Here is a 12,500-nt window from a genome sequence, read left to right on the forward strand (position 1 = left end):
TAGTAAAAAGTTACTTTTTACGCTGCAGAAAAGTTTTTTTAGTGTAAGATGATAACGGTTTGATTAAAATTAGAAAACTGATTTTAATCAAACAGTTACTTTATGCACCTGAGGATGTCACGTGTTTCATTTGTGTACAGTGAACATAGATCAGTGACCAGTGACTGAGTACTCATTAACGGAGTGTGTGTTTTACCTATAGTGAATTGTAGGAAAGTGTTTTTTGGGGTTTGTAAACAGCTCCTCGTTACACAAAATGCCACGGGACTCATTTGTGTACTGTGAAGTCAGTGACTGATAACGTGTTTTTAGAATGTGAGGTTTAGCTAGTGTTTTATAAAGGTGTGTTTTGGGGACAATCCCTTGCACGATATTCATGGGATTATGCTGGCTGGGCGGAACGCAGACCACGGGGGCGCGCCAGTGAAAGGTATCGCTGGCTGCCCAGGTATTTCCTTGGGCACCTGGAGGTTCCTGGGGTTACTACAAGACGGGTACCCGTGACCCATCGACACCCGCCCCCACCCAACGGGAAGCGTCTCCCATCCTCGTATTGAAAGATTAAGAAGGATTATTGGCGGAACCCTGTGGCGTATGGTAGGATTTTTCTTTCTTTATCCTACGAGGAACAGGATACTACGTCAGGATATCCTTCATTTAGGATAAAAAATGGCATTTTTAGGGGAGATGGTCACACGTTGGCCAACAGGTGTGCTGGTTAATTAATGGCTATGTATGTATGTGAATGTGTGTGTGTGTGTGTGCGTGCTCGCGCGCACTGTTGTTACCTTCCATTGACTTGAGAGTAAAGGCACATTGGCCGGGCTATTTTTGCTTGGAAATTGGCGTTTTTGTAATGTAAATGTTGAATCCTTCTCCCCCTTGATGGATGTTATTGTAGAATTTTTGTCATGCTTATTTTCTCGTGTTTTAGTGCTTTTTCAGGGTTTGATTCAGGCAGAATTTGGTTATGTTTAGGAATGTATTTATTTGTTTATATGCAAGATTTATTTCTATGAATAGTTTTTCCATGTGTTCATTTCACCATACACACACACATATATATATATATATATATATATATATATATATATATATATATATATATATATATATATATATATATATATATATATATATATATATATATATATATATATATATATATATATATATATATATATATATATATATATATATACACTCACACAAGCATATACGCGTACATACCTTCTCCTCCCTCCTCGTCCCATTTCTTAAGAAAAGGGACGAAGGACTACATGAATACAGAAATCATTTGGTACCACTTGATTATATCCGTACAATTAGCCAAGTAATAATTTTGAATCAATGTAGCTTTCATTTTTATTTATTTATTTATTTTTTCTTCGCCCTCTCTCAAGGAAGTTCCTGGCGTGGGCTGTGCCCGGCGAATTCTTGCTTTGCCCACAACAACAACCAGCATGAGATTGGCATTTAGTTCCCTCTAGCGAGCACTGTGTTAAGTTCTTTGTTTGTTTACAAAGTATGAAGGCATATAATGTTAGTTGCGGAGTTTAGTTTCGTGAGGATTAGTTTTTTTTTTTCGTGAAATTTTATTTCCTGTCGATTAGTGTCGATTTGTAGTAGGAATAAACTAATTTCGAAAGGTTAAGCCTAACGATTCTGCCACTCGTAGAAACTGTACACAATAGCAAGACATTTGCACTGTGTTGAGTTGTTTTTATTTTTTCAAAGTATGAAGGCATATACTGTCAGTTATGGGGTTTATTTTCGTTAGGTTTAATTTTTCTTTGGTACAGTTTCATTCCCCGTCGATTACAGTTAGGAATAAATTAGTTTCGGAAGGTTAGGCCTATAACGGTTTTGTTGTCACTTGTAGAAACTAGCAAGGTCCAGTTTGATATCTAATCACACGCTGTTATGACTCTCTCTCTCTTTCAGTCGTACAATGGCCGTTCCTTGTAATTAGAAAGTCATACAAGCATAAGAGCGCTGTAACAATGTCTGACAATCTCAGGATGATCTGCCCTGATATGATATCATATGCTATGACTTTCGGCCCCTGAGTATGTTGTTTATTTATCTTCTCTGATACATGAACACTTACGAACTTACGATGTATGTATGTTTTGTGTCTGAATATTGTATTTGTATGTGTATGAAAGCATGCAAGTAATGCATAGTTTATTTCATACACAAATATATATATATATATATATATATATATATATATATATATATATATATATATATATATATGTGTGTGTGTGTGTGTGTGTGTGTTTGTGTGTTATAAAATGTATGTGTGTATTTGTATCTTGGAAGAAAATACTGGTGTAAGTTTTTTTTTAGATTGCATTACACATTTTTGATCGTTACTATACCAAATCATATCACACATGTATATGTATATATATATATATATATATATATATATATATGTATGTATGTATATATATATATATATATATATATATATATATATATATATATATGCCTATTGGTAACAGAGTCCGTATAGGCCTACTCCCAGCAATTCTGTTACCTTGCGCTCTTCTTCTGCGGGATTTCTCTAGGGGCCACTGCCCCCTAACTATCTCCTGCACCGAAGGTTACAGAATATCAGCAGATTCGGGAAGGGGGGAATTGTAGGGGCTTCGTGGGTTCTCTGGAAGGGTGTGGGGGTGGCCAGAGTGGTGTTACTGAGCCTAAGGAAAACCTCGTGGGAATTTCGGCTATAGGACCCCTGGGGTCATTTCCTGATTGTGAGCAAGGTATGCGTTTGTGTAAGTGTTTGTTTGATAATATGTTGACTAAAACGTTTGTTTGTGCTTTGTGTAATGGATGTTTGTTTTTGAGTAAATGATTTATGAGACGTTACACGTTAAACGAAGAAGAAGACTAACAATTCGTGATATAGTAATTCTTGTACTTTGTCGTATTTCATCATAAGTTAGAAGATTTAAGAAATAATATTTTCATGTTTTTCTTTTTCATGTTAAAAATGTTCAGATTCATCTTCGATTGAATTATTTTGGAACCAGAGAGAATTGTTGAAATCGTTGAAAGTACTTATCAATGTTTATTGATTGTTTGTTAGTTAGCACTGTAATCTAATTCGCGGTGGCTTTTAGATGTCATTTAAATAAGCACAAGTGTTGACAATTCATTTGTATATATATTTTTTTGCTACAGAAGTATCGTACGTAAATTTTGTATTGCTCTTATACTTAGTGTTATATAACGTACAATAAGCAACATTTTATCATTTTATTTTGTTCAACTGACATTTGGAATCGAGTAATATAGTCAGCAAATAAATAAACAAGTGTCTTCCACCAACTTCAACAAAATATTTCCCTAAAGCAGGAGCCGAGGTTACCCATTAATATTAAGAAAGGTTATGGTTTGGTAGGGGACAGGTAGTAGGACGTTATGATCTTCGGAGGTGAAGGATCAGGCGTTAGGATACCCAAGGGAAATGCCTTTTTTCACCTTCCCTACAGACCCCCCGGAGAGGAGTTAAACGGGAGACACGGCAGAAGAGTGGCGTAACCAGTTTTCTCTCGCCGCGCCGTCTTGTAGACTCATAGGTGTACCACGAGAGGGGAGGGTTGGCCTGCTGCCTCTTCATCAATTCTCACGAAGGAGGGTTGCTGCGGGATTGTCTCTCTCTCTCTCTCTCTCTCTCTCTCTCTCTCTCTCTTCCTTGGATTATTAAGATCAGCAAAGTTCGTCATGCAGGGGCCAGATTGATTACATCTGTCAAACAGGATATTGATATTCTTCACAAGGCTAAACGTACACACACAATATACAGTATATGTATACATATTATATATAGATAGATAGTATATACGGCATATAGTCTAGTCTCATGAAAATTATCAATGGCCTGTATGATAGATGTAATTAATTTGACTAGGCCTATACAAGTGCGCGCGCGGGCACACACACACACACACACACACACACACACACACACACACACATATATTTATATATATATATGCATATATATATATATATATATATATATATATATAATGACCATTGTCATTGTAGGACAATAGGCTACCTTATCCTCCCCCAGCAGGAGTAAGTGGGCAGGTCCAGATGCGTATCTGGTCGCCGCGCTGGTTGGAATCAAGGGTCATCATAACTGGATGTAACGACCAGTTTTGGGCGACCAAATGGCGTCATTATTTCGAGCTGAAGGATAAAAAGGAAAGGTCTCTCGTTTCTCTTTAGGAATGACAAAGCTTTGGGAAGTTTTTTGTGTAAATTGAACAAGTATTTTTAAGCATTAGTTTCGTTTTGTTTCATGTAACCTTTATTCAGTTCCATGTATTTTGGGTTACATGATAGGGAGAAATAAAGATAAGGAATTTTATTAAGTTATAGAATGAATAAACTTGACAGAAATCGTAATATTTAAATTGTTTGTTACTTTCCAGAACTTGTATCCGAGCTCCTCACTCTTTCTTAAGTAAATTTAGGCCTATGGAGTTGTAATAATAATAATAATAATAATAATAACAATAATAATAATCTTTTTTGTAATAATAATAATAATAATAATAATAATAATAATAATAATGATAATAATAATATAATAATAATAATCTCTGTCAGACCGACTTCAACAGGGTGGGAAAGGATAATTTTCCCACAAGAGGAAGACGAATCCTTAAATGAAAGTTGCCAATTGATCACCAGAGAGGAAACGTCGCGTCAAAAGCTCCGTCCCATAAATTAGACTTAGTGCCATCGATGCGTTTTGTAGCACATGTGATGCCTTCCGCTGCTCAGTCTGTCTGTCTGTATGTCATTCTCAACCCTCTCCCTTCCTCTCTCTCCCTCCTTTTCTATTGTCTATTCTTCACGGCCTTTGTGATCGGCTCCATTACCCCTCCCATCTCTCCTATTCGATCAGTGGTTGAGATTATTCCCATGAGCCATTTATGCCACACGCTTGATCTAGGAGAGAATCAGAATATCTGATGGAGATTACAGCCTGGGATGGCGATGTTAGGTTTACCTCGTCGAGGCCATGAGGTATGTCACTTGCTTATGTCAGTTGTAACATGTTGGGATGGAAAGGAAACGCCCAGTATCGTTTTATCTTTGTCATGGGAGCGAACATTGGTTTAATCAGAGAGAGAGAGAGAGAGAGAGAGAGCAATAATTTACTCGCCAAATTTTGATGTAATAATTTAGATGATAAACCACACCCGTTCAAGCTGTAAAATACGATTTGTTATTCGGCCCTAGCTATGTAGAGTCGACCTCATCAAACACGGAAGCGACCTTCCCCTAGGGCGGAATGTGTCTGGTTGGAGCGTTTTACCAGAATGGGTGTAATGGAGGGTCCCAGGGAGTACTTTCGGGGTGGAGCATCCCCGGACGTGCTATGGGAGCCCAAATGATGTGAAGGGTGTCATGATAAAACTAGGGAAATCCCAGGACGCAAGCGGGATCGCTTTTTAAGGCTTTAAGCACTTGCGAGTAAACTGGTACACGAGGAAGGGATATATGTATGGTCTTGGAGAGAGAGAGAGAGAGAGAGAGAGAGAGAGAGAGAGAGAGAGAGAGAGAGAGAGAGCGAGAGCGCAGTCATTGGAAATAATCGGGCATTATAATCTTGGGACAAGGAATGGTTATGGTTTGGGGCGATGCTCGGTAAATTCGTATGTGCGTGTAACAGTAACTGCTGCTCTTGATGTTATCTTTCGAGGGAATAGTTGCCAAATACCAATAAAAAATCTGTTCGTTCAGCAGATATTCCTTTTGAATTAGACGCTTGTTATAATATTTGTTATTCAAAATTGTTCATTTGTTTTACTTTAAAAAATACGTACATATTCCCGTCAGCGTTTTTACCTGATATTTGGTAATGCTGGTTTGTATCTGTCGCGCTCGTGTTCAAAATTTGTGGTAATGTTGCCACTTACTTTTTGTCAGTCTTAAATGGGCGCTTTTGTAGATTTGCCATTGACCTCTTAGGTTGTTCGGCTCTAGTGTTAAGCGTCTTTGATGTTGTTTTGTTTTTTGTTATCGAAAATAAGGAAAATGTACTTCTAGGAGAGTGAAGGAGGCTGCTTCAGTTATCATTGTGTGGACTATCATGAACTTTAGTACCATCCTCATCTTAAATTATTATTATTATTATAATTATTATTATTATTATTATTATTAAAGTTTATTAAAGTCTCTGTATTTTGAACTTACCATAGTTTTACGTAACATTAAAAATACATTGTTCGCTGAGTCTGCCGCGAATGTTGACATACCGGTGCTCGCAGGCTCAGCCGTAGGCTTATGTCAGTGTCCAAACACCCACAAAGCCGCCTTTTGTCCATCGTATCTATTATGATAATGTCTTCGGATAACAAAGAATGCTGATATGAGTTGGAGACCTTTCGGGGCCCTTGTTAGCATAAGCCTCGTTGTTTGGCTGCATGTTTGTCTTAGGCTCATTAGTGCCACGGTGTGAGATCTCATAGCAACCTTCATCGGTACTGTGGTCACGTGTACTTTATCCGAGGCTTTGTTTTCCTACCACCAGAGGGCATTTGGGCACTGGGTGGGTATCGGGCGCTTTGGGTGGATTGCTAACCAATGGTGTCCTTTGTGTGTTTTGTATGGTAGTGTTACATCCACTCCATGGATGGATAAAACAGCTTGTTTTTCAACTTTTCACTTGCTTTGTTGATGGTTAGTCAGGTTTAGAAATTCGTTTTTATTAGTCCCATACGTTGAGCTACGATATATATATATATATATATATATATATATATATATATATATATATATATATACACATACACACACACATATATACACATATATACTGTATATATAACAAAATGAACACAAAAACGTGTTTCACAGAAATGAATTTCTGACACCGCGGGACCGGACCCCGGTCTTTCGTGCGAGTCATAGGTTAAGCGTCTCACGGTTTATATGTATAAAGACTTTCAGTGTTCCACAACAGGTTTTTACAACTCATTTTTATTACAAGTGAGATTGAATATTCCCTAGGTAAAAGATAATTGGTACTTCCATTTTTATGTTAATATCTGGAAATTCGCATTTCATCACAATTTTGCTCAAAGACGGTATCCTTCATTTTAATTGATATTTAGAATCATGTCCTGTGTGTGTGTGTGTGTGTGTATTAAAATAATAAATGAAACAACTTCACGACCCTTAGATTAAAGTTATCAGTAACGGCTTTGCTGTCGAAGAATCGTGAGGAAGGACAAGGAAAGGTATCTTTGATATCATACAATTTTGCATCAGATTTTTATTAGTTATTTCCATGTCATGATTTCGTGGCATATCGAAACCGACCAGTTTTTGAGCAACGAAGTTATCATCATCTCTCTCTCTCTCTCTCTCTCTCTCTCTCTCTCTCTCTCTCTCACACAGTTTGCAGTAGGCCTATATTTACTTTTTTAGATATATATATATATATATATATATATATGAGAGAGAGAGAAAGAGATTGCCCTAGCACACTTTGTACCTGTAATTCGTTTCGCCTTATTCAAATCCTCTGTATGTTACGCGTTTTTTCCCTTTCTCTCTCCTTCGATCATTATTAAACCAATTTTGCATGACGTGACCGTCATACTAAAGGGGGGAGGGAAATTCCCTCCTTCCCTCCCCCTCCTACATTCCCCTCCCACCTTTTAATTTAGCGTCTTACAGAAAGGGATTCAATATCACCATGATATAATAAATTTGTTAATCTTGAAAAATGTCAGAAACTGGTGGAAACTAAATAATGTTTCCCCCAAGACGTTACCTCGATGCCTCTACCAATGTGCTTGCTTGTGCGCGCGCGTCTTTGTGCATATGTGCGTATGTGTGTGCTTGAGAGAGAAAGAGAAGTGATTATAGTTTATAAATGGTTAAGATTAACCCTTTCAACTTTTTCGGTCTGTCGGTCCGAGACCCATCAGCTTTAAAAATGGTCTTTTCGGTCAATCAGTCGGTCAGCTCACGCTCTTTGCTCGCATGTTGCAGTGGAAGGTTTTGTTTGCGTCGAGCTCGCATCTCTCTCTCTCTCTCTCTCTCTCTCTCTCTCTCTCTCTCTCTCTCTCTCTCTCTCTCTCGATTTCGATAGCAGGTAAATACAGTACCGAAGCAACAGAAAGTTAGTCAATGTAGACATCAGCAGACAACCGTAATCTTAAGAAGATATCAAAACTAACCATAATCTTACAGAGCAAAAATATTTTTATGTTTAACCTTTCGTCCACAATGAGGAAACACGGAACACCGTTACTCTCCTTCAGAAACACCGAATACCGTTTGTTTCTTTCCCCTTGACCGGAGAACGTTGACCAAGACACTCTGGTCTGACACTGGCAAGAGTCTGACCACTCTGGGAAGTTTCCCATAGAGTCACTGAAGAAAAAAACAGTTGTGGGGGGAAATGACTGTGGACTCCTCCTGAGGAACTGTGGCCCGAGTCTGACTGGTGGTGGCCACGGGCCCGGGCAACTTTTGCGTGCATGCATTATGTGGGACACGGAAGAAAAAAAAATACAAAAAACTTTAAAAAAAAAATTAAAATGGAGTCTTACTGAGGGACTGTTGCGAGTGTGACTGGTAGTGGCCACGGGCCAGACAACTTTTGAATACTTTATTGGGGGACGTGGAGGAGCTGGTAGTGGTGGTGTGTTTGAGGTGGGATTGGGGGTGAGAGCGGGTAAGGGTAGAGGGGGAGAGAGAGAGAGAGAGAGAGAGATGGCGGGGGGTATAGTCCTGACTCCGCTTGCAAGCACTTTAAAGATAACGTGTGCATCGGCACTTACGTATATAGCCTATAAAGGTTTGTGTTCCGAGCGTCGTATGGGGGAGTAATTGAGTTGTGTGTTTTTATTTTATTTTTGTTTTTGGGGAGGGGGGGGAGGGGGGTTTGTGATATAATAAAATCGGATATAAGGTAGATGTTATTTCAAGGCTCAAAGTATACCATCAGGATGGTGGAGAATTCGAAGGAAATCGCATTATTCATGGCGAATGTACAATATTAGGAAACACAAACATTAGCCTACAGCTGTATTTTGGAAACACTTGATTTCCGGACTTTTTTCGGTATTTCAAGATATCAGAGGCATATGTACACTTATACACTTGAAGTATGAGATTAAATTTTATTGATAGAACTATAACCAGAGTTTTCCTGTAAACTAATATTGTTTATAGGAATTACCAATAAACGTTATATGTAATTTGTAATAACATTTCTGTACCCTGCATTATCGTGTTCATTAAGTTAATGTCTCTCATTATAAAGTCTCTTTGTTGATAACGAGTTTTAATGTCACGAAATTAACGTCTTCATTCCGATAAACACGAAATTACGCAAGTCCATCGCTAATGCTTACCTGGCACGAAAAAAGTATCTCACTTGTTAATTACATTTCCCACGAACAGCACAGGTAAGATATCCCGCCCGTGACCGCCCTAAAGTATACATACCGTTACGGTTAAACCCACGACGGGCGTTGAGTTATCGCAGGTGGCGTCGTTGTTTGAAGGAGCGAGTTTTAAATTTCCTCATTTGCGGAGAGAACTAACTCCTCAGTGACGTGACTCTAATAATCCCGGAAGAAGGAAGGAGTGTTTTTTTTTTAGTATGTTCTACGTAATGTCATTTTTAGGAGACTCCTAAGGTAAATGACCTCTGTGGTGTGTCCTGTGTTTAGGTTACTTTATTGACTTTATTTATTATTTATTGACTTTATTGTGACTCTTCGTTATTTTGTATGTCTTTGCATTGATACTTAGTGTGTGTGTGTGTGTGTATATATACATGTATATATATGTATATATACATATACATATCTATATATATGTATATGTATATATATATTTTTATATATATGTATATATACATGTCGAACTAGTGTGAGATTGGGATGTAATACTTTACCTAAATTAAATCAATATATAATATATATATATATATATATATATATATATATATATATATATATATATATATATATATATATATATATATATGGAGAAATAATACCTTTATCTAAATTAAAAAGTATATATATATATATATATTTTAATATAGATAAAGGTATTACCTCCCAGTTTCCCATTAGTTCGTTAGAAAAAAGACTGAGTAGTATATTCCTTACAGTCAGTCATTTAGGGTAAACTCGGCGATTATTACCTGCAATGAAAGAAACCAGCACAGGTATAGATTGTCCAGAATTACCTGTAATTTTCTGCGAAGACCCCAATTGATAATTACTGCCTTCTTTGCAGTGAGGCTGATTAGATGCTTGGCCGCAGAAGGAGCGGAAGAGGGTAGACAGTGTCTTATATATACTCCTTGAGGGAGGGGTTAGTGCCGTCAGTGCACCTCACGCGGTGCGCTGTAGGCATTGCATAAAGTTCTTTGCAGCGCCCCTTCGGCCCGTAGCTGCAACCCCTTTCATTCCAATTATCGTACCTCCGTTCATATTCTCTGTCTTCCTTCTTACTTTCCATAACCCTCTCCTAACACTTGTTTCATTGTCCACCTGCGACGTTTTCTTCCTGTTACGCTTTTTAAATCAATCTTGAATAAACCTTTTTACTTTCAATGTCCCTTTCAGCGCTGAATGAACTCATAGATCCCAGCAGTTGACATTTGGCCTAAATTTTATACTCCAAGTCCAGTCATTATATATATATTATATATATATATATTATATGTATATATATACATATATTTAAATATATATACATATGTATGTATATAAATATGTATATATATATGTACATTTATGTATACATACATGGTGTGTGTATGTGTGCGTGTATGTCCGTTCCATTCCTAACCGCCTGTCAGTTTCCGAGTCTCGCAAGAGTAGTTAGTAGCCTAGACGACAGCCCAGCCAGCTGTTCTGGAGTCTAATAATTAACTCACGTTGTCAGATCAGCTTCCGATAGACAATCGGTGGATTTGCATGATGGCGACTTTGATGGGATACCTGTGACACCGTCCTTAGCAGATATCAACGCCAGGTGAATCCCTAATTAATTGCCAGGTGAACTTCTAATTAATTGTCCTCTCTCTTTGATCAGCGTTGGCGCCGTCCTGTTGTGACGGGTTCAGTACAGGTAAGCTTGTATTGTGCAGGTGGGAATTCGTTGTTCAATGAGAGATTCTGTAAAGGATTGTCGGAGAGATATTATGATGTTTGAACTGTCGAAATTATATGTTTATGGCATGTTGGCGATAATGCCGTTCAGATGTTTTTTCGGAAGTCCCGACCGGAAGTGATGTGGTTAGGTTCCAGTTACTGTAGGAAGACAAAAGTGGATTATTATTATTATTATTATTATTATTATTATTATTATTATTATTATTATTATTATTCAGAAGATGAAACCTATTCATAAGGAACAAGCCCACAGGGGCCATTGACTTGATATTCAAGCTTTCAAACGGGCTTCATTTCAGATTTTTGTTTTGGGGGGCAAAGACGGTTTGGCGAGCGAAGCGAGCCTAATCAGCTGTTTTTTTTTTATTTTGAGCTATTTCATGTGCTTTTTGAAGCACGTAAAATAGATAGATAGATATAACTTAATGTGATGACACATTTGAATTTCGGTAGGAAAATGGAAAACCAGCTGCTGTTATTTCTTGGGGCTTGGTGGTGTGGGGGGGGGGCAAGTTGAGGCTTGGGGGGGCAACTTGAGTCTTGGGGGAAGTTGCTCCTTCCATCCCCCCCCCCTAAACGACGCCCCTGCTTTCAAAGAATATGTTGATTTTAGGAAGAAGTAAGAGGAGGTAAAGGGAAACAGAAAAAAAGAGATCACTTATTAAAAAAGAATAAAATAGATTAACAGATTCATAAATGGATAGATAAAAATGTAAGTAAATTATTATAACCCAAGGAGAATTGTATTAAGGTAGTAATGCATTGCATCTTCGCTTGAACTTTTGAAGCTCAAATGGAATAGAAGTAAAATTCACGGAAGTTGTTGATTTAAATACTGTTTTTTGAATATAAAAAAAATTAAATACTGATGATAATATCTTATTAAACTCTCTCGTCTCCTGTTTTAGAGGACTTCCTGGTGTGTTGTTTTGGTCATAAATGCTTCGACCTCGATGTGTATTTGTACTTTGTGGCTAAAAGTAGTACGTTTTCCGCAAGAATGTAAACTACTTCCAGTTTGTTTATCATACAGCGATGTTTGGTGACGCTAGCAGGGCCTGAGAGAGAGAGAGAGAGAGAGAGAGAGAGAGAGAGAGAGAGAGAGAGAGAGAGATAGAGATGGGAGCAAAGAAGGGGAAGTGATTTTAAATCCTCTTTCATAATGACAATATATCAATTGCTTGATAGATTTTAAGGCGAACAAACTTCATTTTAAAGCATTGCAAGGTTACCATGTACGGTTTCCTTTCCTCCCCCTCTCCTCCCTCTCTCTCTCTCTCTCTCTCTCTCTCTCTCTCTCTCTCTCTC

At 37.8% G+C, this 12,500-nt stretch overlaps 1 protein-coding gene across 4 annotated transcripts in view; it reads left to right on the plus strand.

The window, feature by feature from the left end:
- LOC136832072 (abnormal cell migration protein 10-like) overlaps positions 1-12,500 on the plus strand; it is an 891,193-nt gene that overhangs the window by 623,469 nt on the left and 255,224 nt on the right. The gene's annotated exons all lie outside the window — the stretch shown is intronic.

The sequence above is a fragment of the Macrobrachium rosenbergii genome, chromosome 49, assembly GCF_040412425.1.
Source record: "Macrobrachium rosenbergii isolate ZJJX-2024 chromosome 49, ASM4041242v1, whole genome shotgun sequence".
Taxonomy (NCBI): domain Eukaryota; kingdom Metazoa; phylum Arthropoda; class Malacostraca; order Decapoda; family Palaemonidae; genus Macrobrachium; species Macrobrachium rosenbergii.